This window comes from Rattus norvegicus, chromosome 4 (genome assembly GCF_021556685.1).
Source record: "Rattus norvegicus strain SHRSP/BbbUtx chromosome 4, alternate assembly SHRSP_T2T, whole genome shotgun sequence".
Lineage (NCBI taxonomy): Eukaryota > Metazoa > Chordata > Mammalia > Rodentia > Muridae > Rattus > Rattus norvegicus.
Genome location: NC_141537.1, coordinates 15,237,542 through 15,250,524, shown reverse-complemented (window position 1 = coordinate 15,250,524; position 12,983 = coordinate 15,237,542). Strand labels below are relative to the sequence as shown.

General features: G+C 44.9%; 1 protein-coding gene and 1 long non-coding RNA gene across 11 annotated transcripts in view; one reads left to right on the top strand and one right to left on the bottom strand.

Annotated features, from left to right (window-relative positions):
• The window catches only part of Magi2 (membrane associated guanylate kinase, WW and PDZ domain containing 2), a 1,487,762-nt gene that overhangs the window by 1,467,629 nt on the left and 7,150 nt on the right, over window positions 1-12,983 (top strand).
• Window positions 675-5,282, bottom strand: LOC120102478 (uncharacterized). The gene is made up of 3 exons (XR_015686326.1): window positions 5,082-5,282; window positions 3,534-3,712; window positions 675-2,002 (listed from the first exon to the last, which is right to left on the bottom strand). It is a non-coding gene; the product is annotated as an uncharacterized LOC120102478 (long non-coding RNA).

Genomic DNA, 12,983 nt, shown 5'->3' with positions numbered 1-12,983 from the left:
TTACCGTAAGCTCCACAAATGCCAAGAACACCACTGCCCCCATGCCCAGGTCTCAAGTGCTGACTTCACACGTTGCCTGCCACAGAGTAGAAGCTCAATTTTAATTAACTACAAGATCAATCGTATTTCTCCGCCTAAAGAGGAATCCAACTTCTACTTGCCGGTACCGATAAAATGAAAAGGAACTCCATCTGTTGGCCAAAAATCATCTAAAATGACTCCGATAAGAAACAACACACATTTAATAAGTTCTAATTCAAGTCTAATTTATTTGTCGATATCAGTGGATTGACTCACCTGTTTAGATGAGGAGGGGACATTTGCCGTTCTTATTCTCCTGTTTAAAAGCCCCTGGCTCTCCACTTTCTAGGGTAAAATTCTGATTCTCCACAAGCCACTGGTCTTTACTGCCTTGAGCACATCCACAGCACACTGAGCCTGCTTCTGAAGTCCTCTCCCTGCTCTCTGTGTCTAGTACGTAGTCTTGTCCCTTCAACCCCAAACTTAAGCTTCCCTTGGGCCCCACCTACAGTTCTCTCCCTACCTAGGTTGCACACTCTATCACTGCCACTAGGAGCCTGTCCCCGCCAGTGGGGACCCAGTTATTCAGGGTCCCGAAGGGGCGCTACCCTTGGGCCTAAATGGGGGGCGAGAGAAGAAGGAGACCAAGCAAGATTCTGTTGTCAAGGTCTCGTTTATTGGGGTGAATGTTACAGCTTTTAAGGCTTTCAGGTAGGGGGAGTGTCCTTTGTGAAACACAGAGGAGGGGGAGGTGCGGATATAGGTAGTGATAGCTGGAGGCAAAGAGGTCAGGCGGTAGAGACACTGGGTGTTGATTCAGGAGGTAACAGGTATCTGCTAAGGGAGCTGAGGCATCCCTTGAATGTTATCTTCCTGTGCCGTAAATTCATGGGAGAGGCTTTCATTCAACAATCTTAAGACTTATGGCAGTCATCTTAGGGGTGAATATCTGTGGCCAAACAGCCCAGAGTCACCTAGCCACTTTGAGCCATGCAGTCAAAAAGCGGCTAGGCCCAAATCCAATACGGCTCCGTGCATCTCCCCCATTTTTCTTTTATAAAAGACCATTAGGTGGAAGTAGTGGTCTGAGAGAGATCAGACATGCCTCACAGAGTGCCCAGCTCGGCCATGGTGAGCCACTCTTGCAGTTAGGACTGCACCCCAATGGCTAGGAATGAACTTATGCTGTAACACACCGTTCTGGGCTATACGTGTGTGTTTATTGGGGGAGAAACTGGGCAGAGGAGCATTTGACCGGCCCATACATTTAAACGGGGTGTAGCCACCTCTGTCTTAGGATCGACCTCTCAAACCCCAGCCTTATCCATCATAGGATCACCTTGTCGCCCCCAAGGTTCCTGTCTTAGATTGGTCAAGGGTCAGAGGAAGTTGCCCGTCCCTGAGGATAGCTACATTGGATCATCTTCTCATTCCTCTTACTTGAGCCCAGGGGCGAAAGAGTAGGAGCCAGATGGCATTAATATAAGAGATTGTGGAAATTGAGCCTCTCCCGATAAGTAGTGGGCACCTCATCTGGTTCTCCTCAGCTGCTATGGCCATACCACCAAGGGCCTAGTCATGCCTCTCCTGTAATAAAATTTAGAATTCCCAATTGTTAGCAACTACTCCAGAAAGTTCACCCACTGTGCTTGCTTAACAATAGCACCAGTTAAGGCAGCAAGAGTAGCCAGGGGAATGAGGGGGGCAGGGGTAACAGCTGGAGTCCAGTCTTCTCCAGAACGCAGCAGTGCACAGAGGGTCTGAGCATAGGCCGTGGTGGGACGGGAACACGCAGTGGTAACACTGACTGTAGCAACGCCAAAATTTCTGTGATGACAAAAGATGAGGGGGAATCTTCCATATTCCTCCAAGGACACAGGAATGACTCCAGGGACCCGAACCAGGAGAGCTGAATCTTCATGCTCCCAGGATCAGCATGTCTCACCAGACACTCAGGCAGCTGGCACACTCCTGTAGCATCCTGTAGAAAAAAACACAAAGATTCCCTCTTCCCCGTATAAAATATCTGAACAGGGTCACGCCAATATGTGGATCTTTCTATTTCACCTAGGCAGAAGTATGCCTAGTTGTAGGATGCCATAAACTCAGAGTGTTTCTTGGCATCCAAATTTTAAAATTGAAATAAAAGGAGCATATTTTAGAATACAGGGATAACTCCCCCTTTTTTATTTACTAAAATATTGTTAAAATATTATTTATTAAGATAAGTCCTTGAGGATTAAATTGAGGACACTGAGCACTTGTATTTATAAATTGACTTTTATACCAAATTATTGTCTCCAGCATTACTGTTTTGGATATATAAAGAATGAGATTTTTTGACTAACTGTTCCTATGTAAGGCCTATAATCTGTCTGGTATCATTGTCCTCCCTTGTTAAGGGGTCTAGGCAATCCAGTTTGAGTTCTTAAATGGCCTATAAAGGAACAGTACTTAGTGCTCTTAACCACTGAGCCATCTCTCCAGCCCCTCACTAGCTTTATTTACCTAAACATAAGCATTAATTAGAGATGCCAAATCCTATAAATATTGTCCAGATTTAGTCACACTAGAAATCCCTGAGCCGGCAGGGTGAGGCTAGGAGTTGAAAGTAAGCAAATGGAGTCTTCCTCTTTTCAAGAGGGTGTGTTATCAACTCCATTACCATTTTCAAAGAGCTGGGTCTATGGTTTTGTTTAGTTGTCTGAGCCAGAGCACTGAAAGGACAGTGAGTTGTCAGACAATTCACACTGAAATCACTCATTGATTTTAAGTAGAAAACCTGTCTCTAATATAGCATTAAGTAATTGTATAATTTGAGGGCTAGTAGTATCTAAAAAGGGAAACTTTTTAATCAACTGTAAACCATAAGCCATACATTGGCTATCAGTATATGACTTAAAAGCTTGATTTTTTTTTAAAAAATACAGTGGCTACAGCACGTAATTTAATAATCTGTGCTAAAGCAGGGGAAACTGAAGAGAATAAACAAGTGATCTAATCATACATGTAGCCTTTTCATTAGATGAACCACCTATAAATATAGTAAGCTCATTTCCTATGGGTTGTATGCACATATTTATAGGAAATACAAAAGCATGTAAAGAGTAAAATTATCAATTTTGTCTGAGATTTGTATATGTGATAGGCCAAATATCAGTATTTTGTAATAACCAATTTAATTGTTGTTTGGAATAAGATATGTTTTACCAGACTCTCTCTAGTCAGGATCCAAAGACTAAAATATAACTCTAAAAGAACGCATATGCAAAAACACTTTACCATTACCTTGTCCCTTTTTTATTACAAGTTTTACTTAAGCTAGCCCCACACTGTTTAAAATTAACCAGGGACACCTTTCATCAATAAAACAAAAAAACTTGATTAAATCCTTTTTCTTTACTCTTAATCCTCTCTCCCTGAGTGAGCGCTTGATCTCTCCTATGAAACAAGCCTCCTTAGACAATACCTTCCCCATGGCGATGGGATGACACTTATTCGACCGGTCTTACCTCCCTCTCCAGCAATGCACGAGCGATGTAGCCTGAAGAGTCCTCAATCTCTCCGCGGATCCCCTGTCTCCGTCGTCCGGTAGTTGGCCGTACTTCGGGGTCCCTGTGTTCGGGCGCCACTTGTCCCCGCCAGCGGGGACCCAGTTATTCAGGGTCCCGAAGGGGCGCTACCCTTGGGCCTAAATAGGGGGCGAGAGAAGAAGGAGACCAAGCAAGATTCTGTTGTCAAGGTCTCGTTTATTGGGGTGAATGTTACAGCTTTTAAGGCTTTCAGTAGGGGGAGTGTCCTTTGTGAAACACAGAGGAGGGGGAGGTGCGGATATAGGTAGTGATAGCTGGAGGCAAAGAGGTCAGGCGGTAGAGACACTGGGTGTTGATTCAGGAGGTAACAGGTATCTGCTAAGGGAGCTGAGGCATCCCTTGAATGTTATCTTCCTGTGCCGTAAATTCATGGGAGAGGCTTTCATTCAACAATCTTAAGACTTATGGCAGTCATCTTAGGGGTGAATATCTGTGGCCAAACAGCCCAGAGTCACCTAGCCACTTTGAGCCATGCAGTCAAAAAGCAGCTAGGCCCAAATCCAATACGGCTCCGTGCAGGAGCCCAGACTCTTAAAAAGAACCCTGAGTCCTTGAGGGTACCGAGTGCCTCTTACTTATCTCTCAGGGCCTCCTGCAGTCTGCATGGAGTTTCACAGAAATACCCAGAATCTGGTCTCTCTTCACCAACCAGGTCTAAGCATTTTCTGCTTGAGCTGCCACAGCTGCGTCCCGCTCAGAGTGGATTCCACCTGGAACTGGTTCTACCTTTAGCAGCCACACTGAACCTCACTACTAGTTTCCAGTCTCTGTACAACACAGTGCCTTTTATTACGGTATTGTATGCACACTCGGGTAACACTGTATTTGATCATATCCACTGGCCTCCCTTCTGCCCCAGCCCTGTGCTCTTTTCCCTCTCAAGTAGTCTCTTCTGCTTTTCTGTAAGACAGATAGATAGGCAATAGATTGATAGATGATAGAGATAATAGGTGATAGACTGATTAATAGATGAGAGATAGATGATAGGTGATAGATAGATAGATAGATAGATAGATAGATAGATAGATAGATAGATAGCAAGAGTGATTCTGTATTGAGAAAAGACACAAAATCCCCTCCCCACTATTCAACCTGTCTCCCACTCTCTCTTCTTAAGACCATTTTATCTCCTATGGTCACTTTCTATCTTCATGTCATTTTTTAATCTATACTTTTTGCATATGAGAGAAACATGCAATACTCGTTTTTTCTAAGTCTACTTTATTGTGCTTAGCACGATGACTTCCCGTTCCATCCTTGACTTCACAAGTGACATAATTCTATCCTAAATAAATTTCCCCCTATCTCTCTGTCCTTCTACCCCTCCCCACACACAAGCATTTTTCTCTACCCATTCACTTATTCATTCATTCATTCAACCATTAACATCTAGAGTAGTCCTATATCTTGGCTGTTGTGAGTACAATAAGAAACACAGATGTGCCAGTCTCTATGTGGTACACTCACTTAGATGCCGTCTCAGTCATGGGGGCTGGCTTACAGGCTCAGAGGTTCAGTCCATTATCAAGGTGGAAGCATGGCAGCATGCAGGCAGACATAGTGCTGGAGATGCAGAGAGTTCTACATCTTCATCCTAAGGCAAGGAGGAGACTGACTTCTGCGGGTAGCCAGGGTGGGGGTCTCTTCCACACTTCCTGGAGCTTACACATAGGACCTCAAAGCCCACCCCTTAGTGACACACTTCCTCCAACAAGGCCACACCTACTCCAACAAGGCCACACCTACTCCAATAAGGCCACACCCACTCCAACAAAGCCACACCTCCTGTGTGATAGTTTGCATGTTTGGCCCAGGGAGTGGCACTATTAGAAGGTGTGGCCTTGTTGGAGTAGGTGTGTCACTGTGGGGTGGGCTTGGAGACCCTCCTCCTAGCTGCCTGAGGATGCTCAGTCTGTTCCTGGCTTCCTTCAGGTGAAGATGTAGAACTCAGCTCTTCCTGCACCAGGCCTGCCTGGATGCTGCCTTGCTCCCACCTTGATGATAATGGACTGAACCTCTGAACTTGTAACCAGCCCCAATGAAATGTTGTACTTTATAAAACTTGCATTGATCATGGTGTCTGTTCACAGCAATAAAACCCTAAAAAAGACATCCTAATAATGCCACTCCCTGGGCCGAACAAATTCAAACCACCACAGATTTCTCTGGGTAACCCAGGAGTTGTATAGCTGGATCATATTATAATTCCATTTCTAGTGTTTTGAGGAGACTCCATACCGACTGACATATTGTCACACACATGCGTGTGCACACCCACACACCCACACGCACGCACGCACACCCACACACGCACGTGTGTGTGTGCACATCCTTGCTAGCATTGCCCACTGCTGACCTTTCTTTAGGTCCTCTTTACAAAGTCCTTCCTATGTCTGAGTCTTCGAGCACTTTCCCCACCTAGTCCTCCAGCCGTTTCAATGGCTCAGGTCTTAGAGTCTTCCAACTATTTGGAGCTGGACTCCTGTGGGTCTGGAAGAAAGAGCAGCAAAGGGCAAATGGGACCTCAAGAGATTAAAACACCACACAGCAGAGAAAGCCTCAGCCGAGGTGAGAGAGTGGAACCTCGCCCCATTTCTCTGAGCAGAGCCGTCTCGTTTCTCCTGCATGTGTCTCTGTAATCGCTGTTAAAAGCCACGTAGCTGTGGCTCTGTGGGTTTATTCTGGGTCCTCTATTCTATCCCATGTATCTGTGTGTCCATTTTTGCGCCAAAACCATGCTTTTCTTTGTTACAATGGCTCTGCCGTGTAATTTGAAATCGAGTATTATACTTCTGCATCGTTATTTTCCTCAGGATCGCTTTGGTTCTAGGGCACCTTCCATACTTCCCAGAGAATTTTAGACATTTTAGGTATTTTAGGTGTATGGTAATAATCCTCAGGAGGCTGAGGAAAGAGGACTTCTTGGAGTTTGGGGCTAGCCTGGCCTACACAGTGAGTTTCAGTACAGTCCTGACTATGCTGTGAAGTTCTGCCTCAAAAACCAAGAAACAAACTATTTGTAATATACAAACCCTATTTATAATAGTTTTAAAATGTGTAGGAAGTGGGTAGCGGTGGGGTACACCACTAATCCCAGCACCCTGGAAGCAGAGGCAGTAGCATCTGTGTGAGTTCGAGGCCAGTCTGGTCTGTAGAACAAGTTTCAGGATTATTATCGAACACCAAAGTTCCAGCTATTAATGGTGTTTTCCCTTGTTTTCTTTCTCAGAAAGTTTGTGCATATCTAGAAAAAAAAATCACTAATCTTTGTTGATTTTAAAAAGTGTTGCTTCGAGCTTCGTTGAATCTGAGAGGTTTTTGGTGGAGTCTTTGGGGGTCTTTTTAGTACAGGATCCTACAGTGTGAAAACAGATAATCTAACTTCTTTCCTACGCACCCAGTCTTCCTCCTTCCTCTCACTTTGCTGTGCTAGCTAAGATTTTGAGCATCACATTGAATAAAGGTGAAAAGAAGAGGCACCATGTTCTCCTTACAGATTTTAGGGGAAACGTTCTCAGTTTCGCCCCCTCCAGCATAATGTCGTATATAGCCTGAGTTATTCTTTCATTATGAAGTATATTGTAAAATCCACATTAGCCTTCTTAAATGCCGTTTCTCTGCTTGAAACCATTCGATGGTTTCCACTGCCTTTAGACTGTAACCCACTCCTGTGTAACCCACTGTGTCCATGTGTTGTTGTCCCTTCCTCTGACTTCCAGTCTCTGTCTCTCTGTGCACATACAAACTCTGTCTCCTGAGCATCTTTGTGTGGAATGTCTGTGGCCAGGGTAACCGCACACCTGCTTCTCCTCTCTATTCAACTGCTTGATGCCACCTTCCCACCCCACCCCCACCTAAATCTGCACCCACACCCCACTGCCTGAACTTCACTTTCTTCTTTGCCCCGATTCGTATGAGGCTTTCCATCAGTACCTACGTGCACATTAACTCTTCGTCTCTTGCACGACGGTGGAAAGGCCCAGGAAGATGGAAACGCTACCATTCCGCAGGTCCATTTTCAGGGCACAGAGCTGAGCGGCACAGAAAGTAGAAGCTGACTTTGTTCACTTTAAAAAGCAAGACGAACAGAGAGGCTGGGTACTGGGTGAGGGGTAGGGAAGAAAGGAAAGGGCTTCTGAAGGATAAAGAGGAGGCTCTTCAGTGATCATCACTGGCTGCTCTTGCTCAAGACCCGAGTTCCATTCCTAGCACTTCACAGAAGCGCACGGCTGCCTGTCAATGCAGTTCCGGGAACAAGCTGCCCTCTTCCGGCTTTGCCGGATATGACATGCACACACTGCACAGACACACATCTGGGTAAGACATGCATACACATAACGAAGAAAAGAAAGAGGGAAGGAAAATAAATAATAAAGCTGGCTATGTATTAAGTTGTCTTGTGACAGCCTTGAAAGATCTGGTACCAAGACTGCCTGCTCTAGACCTAAGGTTTGGCTTCCACCACCATTTCTACTTTTTAAAATGGGCCAAAATATTTGAGAGGTGGATGCGCTTTGTCCTCTGAGGCCATATTGACAGAGAATCACCTGTTGCATATCTGGTGTGGGCTTTACCCTAGAAGGGCTTCCCCTGTAATCTTGGTCCTGAACTCTATCCATGAACCATTCCCAGAGGAGCCAAAAGCCTCTGAGGAAGATTACTTGAGTCACCCTACAGGTGGGTATAAATTTAGACCCCAGTAGGCTCTGATGGCTAGTCCCAAACCAGTGATCACACAGATTCTCCTGTTTAAATTAGAGGGGTCACTAACCGAAGAGAAAATAGGATAGGAAGGGATAGGAGGAGGGATTGATAGGGGTGACATGGAGAGGGATGGCTTTATGGGTGTGTATGAGACAGTCGAAGATGTAACCGTTACAAAGAATTTCAGATCAACAAAATAACAATGATATCATCACTATCATGATCCAAACACAGATCAGTTCCACAGCCTCTAACAGCATCTTAGCCCCCTCGCCACCAGAGTCAAGCTGTTCCCACCCCCTAGCTCCCGGAAGCTCGCCTGTTTGAGAACCTGGGATAAATGGGGCCAGTTGCATACTCGATCACCTTCTGAATCCGACGTGCTTTTCCTTCCGTTTAACATAATACATCTGAGATCCGCTTGTGTTTGTGGGTGCATGACTAATTTGCTTCACTTCATAGCCGAATAAGATCCCACTGTGCTTATCCATTTGCCAGTGGATGGACATCTGAGCTGTTTCATTGGTGGTAAAATTCACCATTAAAAAAAATACACACGAAAAATCACACTAAAACTCCACACAAAGGTCTTTATGTGGATGTAAGATTTTTATCATACCGAAGCAAGTCAGTTGGATGATAAATAAATGTTTAACTTTTTAGGAAACTGCCACAGTACCATAAGTTGCTATTCATTTCCACATACAGGGCAGGAGAGGGTCTGTGGTTCTATTTTCATTTGCACGGTTACTGCTCCTTAGCTCTCTCCAGTAGGGAAATGAGTATCTTCCCCTTAAACTCTTAACTGTCCTGTCCCTACTGACAATTGCCCATCTTTCTCATGTGCTTACTTGCCACCCACATACCATCTCAGCTAAGTGTCAATTCCTACCTTCTCCTCACTTTATAAAACTAGCTTCACAGTGTCGGCTTGCGAGCTAGTGTCTGTATGAGCGAACGTCAGGTCCATATACCTCATTCTGTCAGACCTTCACAATCTGGGAGGGAAAGAAAAGAGGCTTTATTCCATGTTGCCGAGAGAAATGGAGGCTGAGAAGGCTTCTGTGGCTTGCCAACTTCACATGTGAGACAGACCTAGAGCCAGAAGCAAGACTTCCCAATCCACACTCGCCACAACTTTGTGAGCTAACTCTTCCAGAAGACAGGCAGGGCAGGACTCTACTCCACCCTCCCTGTGGAGATCACTCTTCCAACTGGCTCCCAACTCCTGCAAAACTGCCCAGGACTTCACCTTCCCTCTCTTCAACCTCTCCGCCCCACCGACCCCCCAGCAGATGCTTGGGGACACTCTACCAACAAACTGTCCCCTGACTTTTCTACTACCTCGGTTTTTTTTTTGTTTGTTTGTTTGTTTGTTTGTTTAGTCAGATTTTGTACCACATGCTGCCTAAAACTTGCAAACCTTCCTTCTGCTCCGCCTCCCAAGTGCTGCAATTCCAGACATAGCCACTTCACCAAGTGATTAGGGTGGTGGTGTGAGGGAGTTGTTTGTGTGCTTTTGCGTTTCAAGTAGTATTAAGGACATCATCTCTTCCTGCACTGCTTTTGCTGTTTAGAAAGATTAAAATCAGGCTCTGGCCTTGGGCTCTGCATTATGGTGTCATTCACCCGGGCTTTCTAGCCGAGTGGTCCTGGCAGATTTCTTCATTGATTTAAGCTCTAGTTCTCTAACTAGTGGGATAGGGATAACAGACCGTAGTTCTCAGAGGTGCCATGAGGGTTAGAAGGTAACGTTCAGGATATGCACAGCAGTACTAACTCCTATAGATCGCTCACTGGTCCCAGTCCCATCATTAGGAACCCTGGCCCACCCTGAGGACTGCCTTTCTACTGGGGGAGGGGGGAGCCCAGGTGGTGCCTTGATTCATACTTTCAAAATGAGCGTGGACATGAAGCTTCAATGGGCAAGTGCAGCAGCTTTAAATGTTACAATGTTGCAGTGTCTAGTTTACGTCTTCTGAGAGTGAAAGTGAAACAGATACTTGTGTAAAGGCTATTAGCAACAGCTCCCAACTGGAAATGGTGCTTTGGAAAGGGCAGAAATACCATAAATAATCAATCTGTTCAGAAATTATGAACATATATCTTTCCTATTTAGATTTTGTTACCAAAAGTGATGATTGAAGAGATACAAATGAACCTATACAGTTTGAAACCAACCCTTGCAAAGCTTCTATTAACCAAATGGCTTTGATCTTAATAATATTTCTATTTTCTCTAATAGTCTAAGTTGGAAGCAAATGGATTCCATTAGAGCCACATCAGTATTCTCTAACCCCAGTCACTTGTAGCACTCAACAGGAAACGTGTATAGCAAGAAGTAGTCCCAATCCATACATCACTTTGGCAAGACAATTTTAGCAAGTTAGAAGTAAAAGGATTCGTGTGTCAAACTCCGTGTTCCCAATGTCTAACGTGAGTATTTTCAACTCAATTCTGGCCCAAGGAGTGGCAATAAGAGGAACAGTTTCAAATAGATGCCACTATCCCTGCCCCCGAAAGATCCAGGTTTATTGTCTGTTGAATCCTACCCATGTCTCCAGCATTTTCACAGCTCAACACAGTAACCATAATGACTGTCCGTCTGAGTCCAGTGTTCAGATAAATGACATTTCAGAGTCCCCATTAGGAAAACCAATAGATCTGCTTCTGATGGCCACTTCAGATGCAAGTCTCTGTTCATCACTCCAGAAGAGCAATTGAGTCCCTACTCTCAATAAGAACTATACGCAACAAAGGCAGCGTCGAGCAGGAACGCGGTCAGGAGGCTGTTCCGCACCCTTCTCTATTACCTACTGGCTTGGATGTGCAGCCCTTAACAAGTCACCTAACCTTCCTTCCTTAGCGTCACCCTCTGTAAAATGCGTCAGCCTGTGTGTGTGATGTGAGTTCAGTTCACGGGGTCTGGTACCTCACTCAGTGCTAGGGATGTTAGTAGCAGTACCAAACAAATTCTGCTGCTATTATCCTCCTGAACATCATAATCTAAAAGCCACCCCCTGCCCCCAGTATTGCCCTGTGCCTGGGATATGCACCTATCAGGAAAAGCAATGTAGAGACCCAGGAATTCAGAGGCCAGCCAACCATGAGGCCAAGCTGGATGCCTGGAGCTATCTATGGTAAAACAGGAGTAGATGATAGGTTCTCTTTCTCCTACCACAGTCTCTGGGTCCCTACTGAGAGTCTCCCCACCTTAGTCCTCCACAAAGGTTAACATCAACTCTTGACTTGTAGTCAAACTCTCTGCCACTGAGACACACCTCCAGCATTCTTCCTTTATTTGGATTATGTGTTCTCCAGTGTACAGATTTTTTTTTCACTGACCATAAGAGCCATCTGAAAAGAGATTTACTGCAACAAACATTGTATTCCCCTCAGGTCAGATCCTTGGTTACGATCATTTTGGTGGCATTTCATAAAGTAAGATGTTGAAATACAATCCCTACATAAGACGTTTAGAAGGAGGTTTTAGTGCGTGCATGTGTACATACATGCATGTGTGTGTGTGATGGCACATGAACACCCAGGTTTGTGTGTGTGTGTGTGTGTGTGTGTGTGTGTGTGTGTGTGTGTGTGTGTGTGTGTGTGTATGTACACCTGTGGAGATCACAAGGCAACTTTATAGAGTTGGTTCTCTCCCTCCATCTTTCCATGGATTCCAAGTGTCGAACTCACATCTCCAGGAATATACAGCAAACACCTTTCCTGCCTAACCATCTTATCAACTCAAGGAGGTTTTTTTTTTTAACCTCAACATATAAAGTGAACTTAGTTTGTTAATATTGCTGCTCTCCTAACAAGATAATTTAACAGACCATATATCTTATAATTCAAAAAATAACTGTGTGAACATAATGCGTATTATATATAAAAATACAAACTTGGGCATCGATCAGTGTGTATTCCAGAGGAGAAAAGAACTTAGTAGAAATAAAAGTGGGGGCAGCAGTGGTACACACCTTTAATCCCAATGCCCAGGAGGCAGAGGCAGGTGGATCTCTCTGTGAGTTCCAGGCCAGCCTAGTCTACAGAGCAATTTCTAGGACAGCCAGGGCTACACAGAGAAACCAAATAAAGCGAAACAAAAGAAAGAAGTGAAAGTAGGAAGGGTAAAAAAATGTGATCCTAACTTAAGAGGAGGACCGTCTCTCTCGCGTTGTAGCTTAAGATGTTTGGCATCTCCTTTATCTGTGGTCCTCTTCAGAATATTCCACAGCACAGTGGCCAGCGGCCCCAGGGAGGAAGCTTTTCCGGCAGCTGGTAAGACCGATGAGGAAAGGACAACTGCAAAATTCCAAGAGAGCTGACTCTGTCCTTGGAGCCAGAGCCTCGGTCTGCTCCTCTCCCTCCTGATCAGTCACCAGGAGAGCGGCGAACTGTTCCCAGCATGCTCTCTGAGCAGCGAACTGTTCCCAGCATGCTCTCTGTTGCTTCCTTTCCTCTTCCTGCATCACTTTCCTCCCCTCCCCAGATGTCTTTTCTGACTAACTCAGTCACCATCATCTTTCCTCTCAAAACAGATGCAAGTCACAGACACAAAAGTACTTCTGACAGACTAGACCTTAAATGTGAATCTTCTGCCCTGAAGTGGTGTCAGACCTTCCATTTCTATTCGTGGAATAGATTTTCATCCACATATCAAAT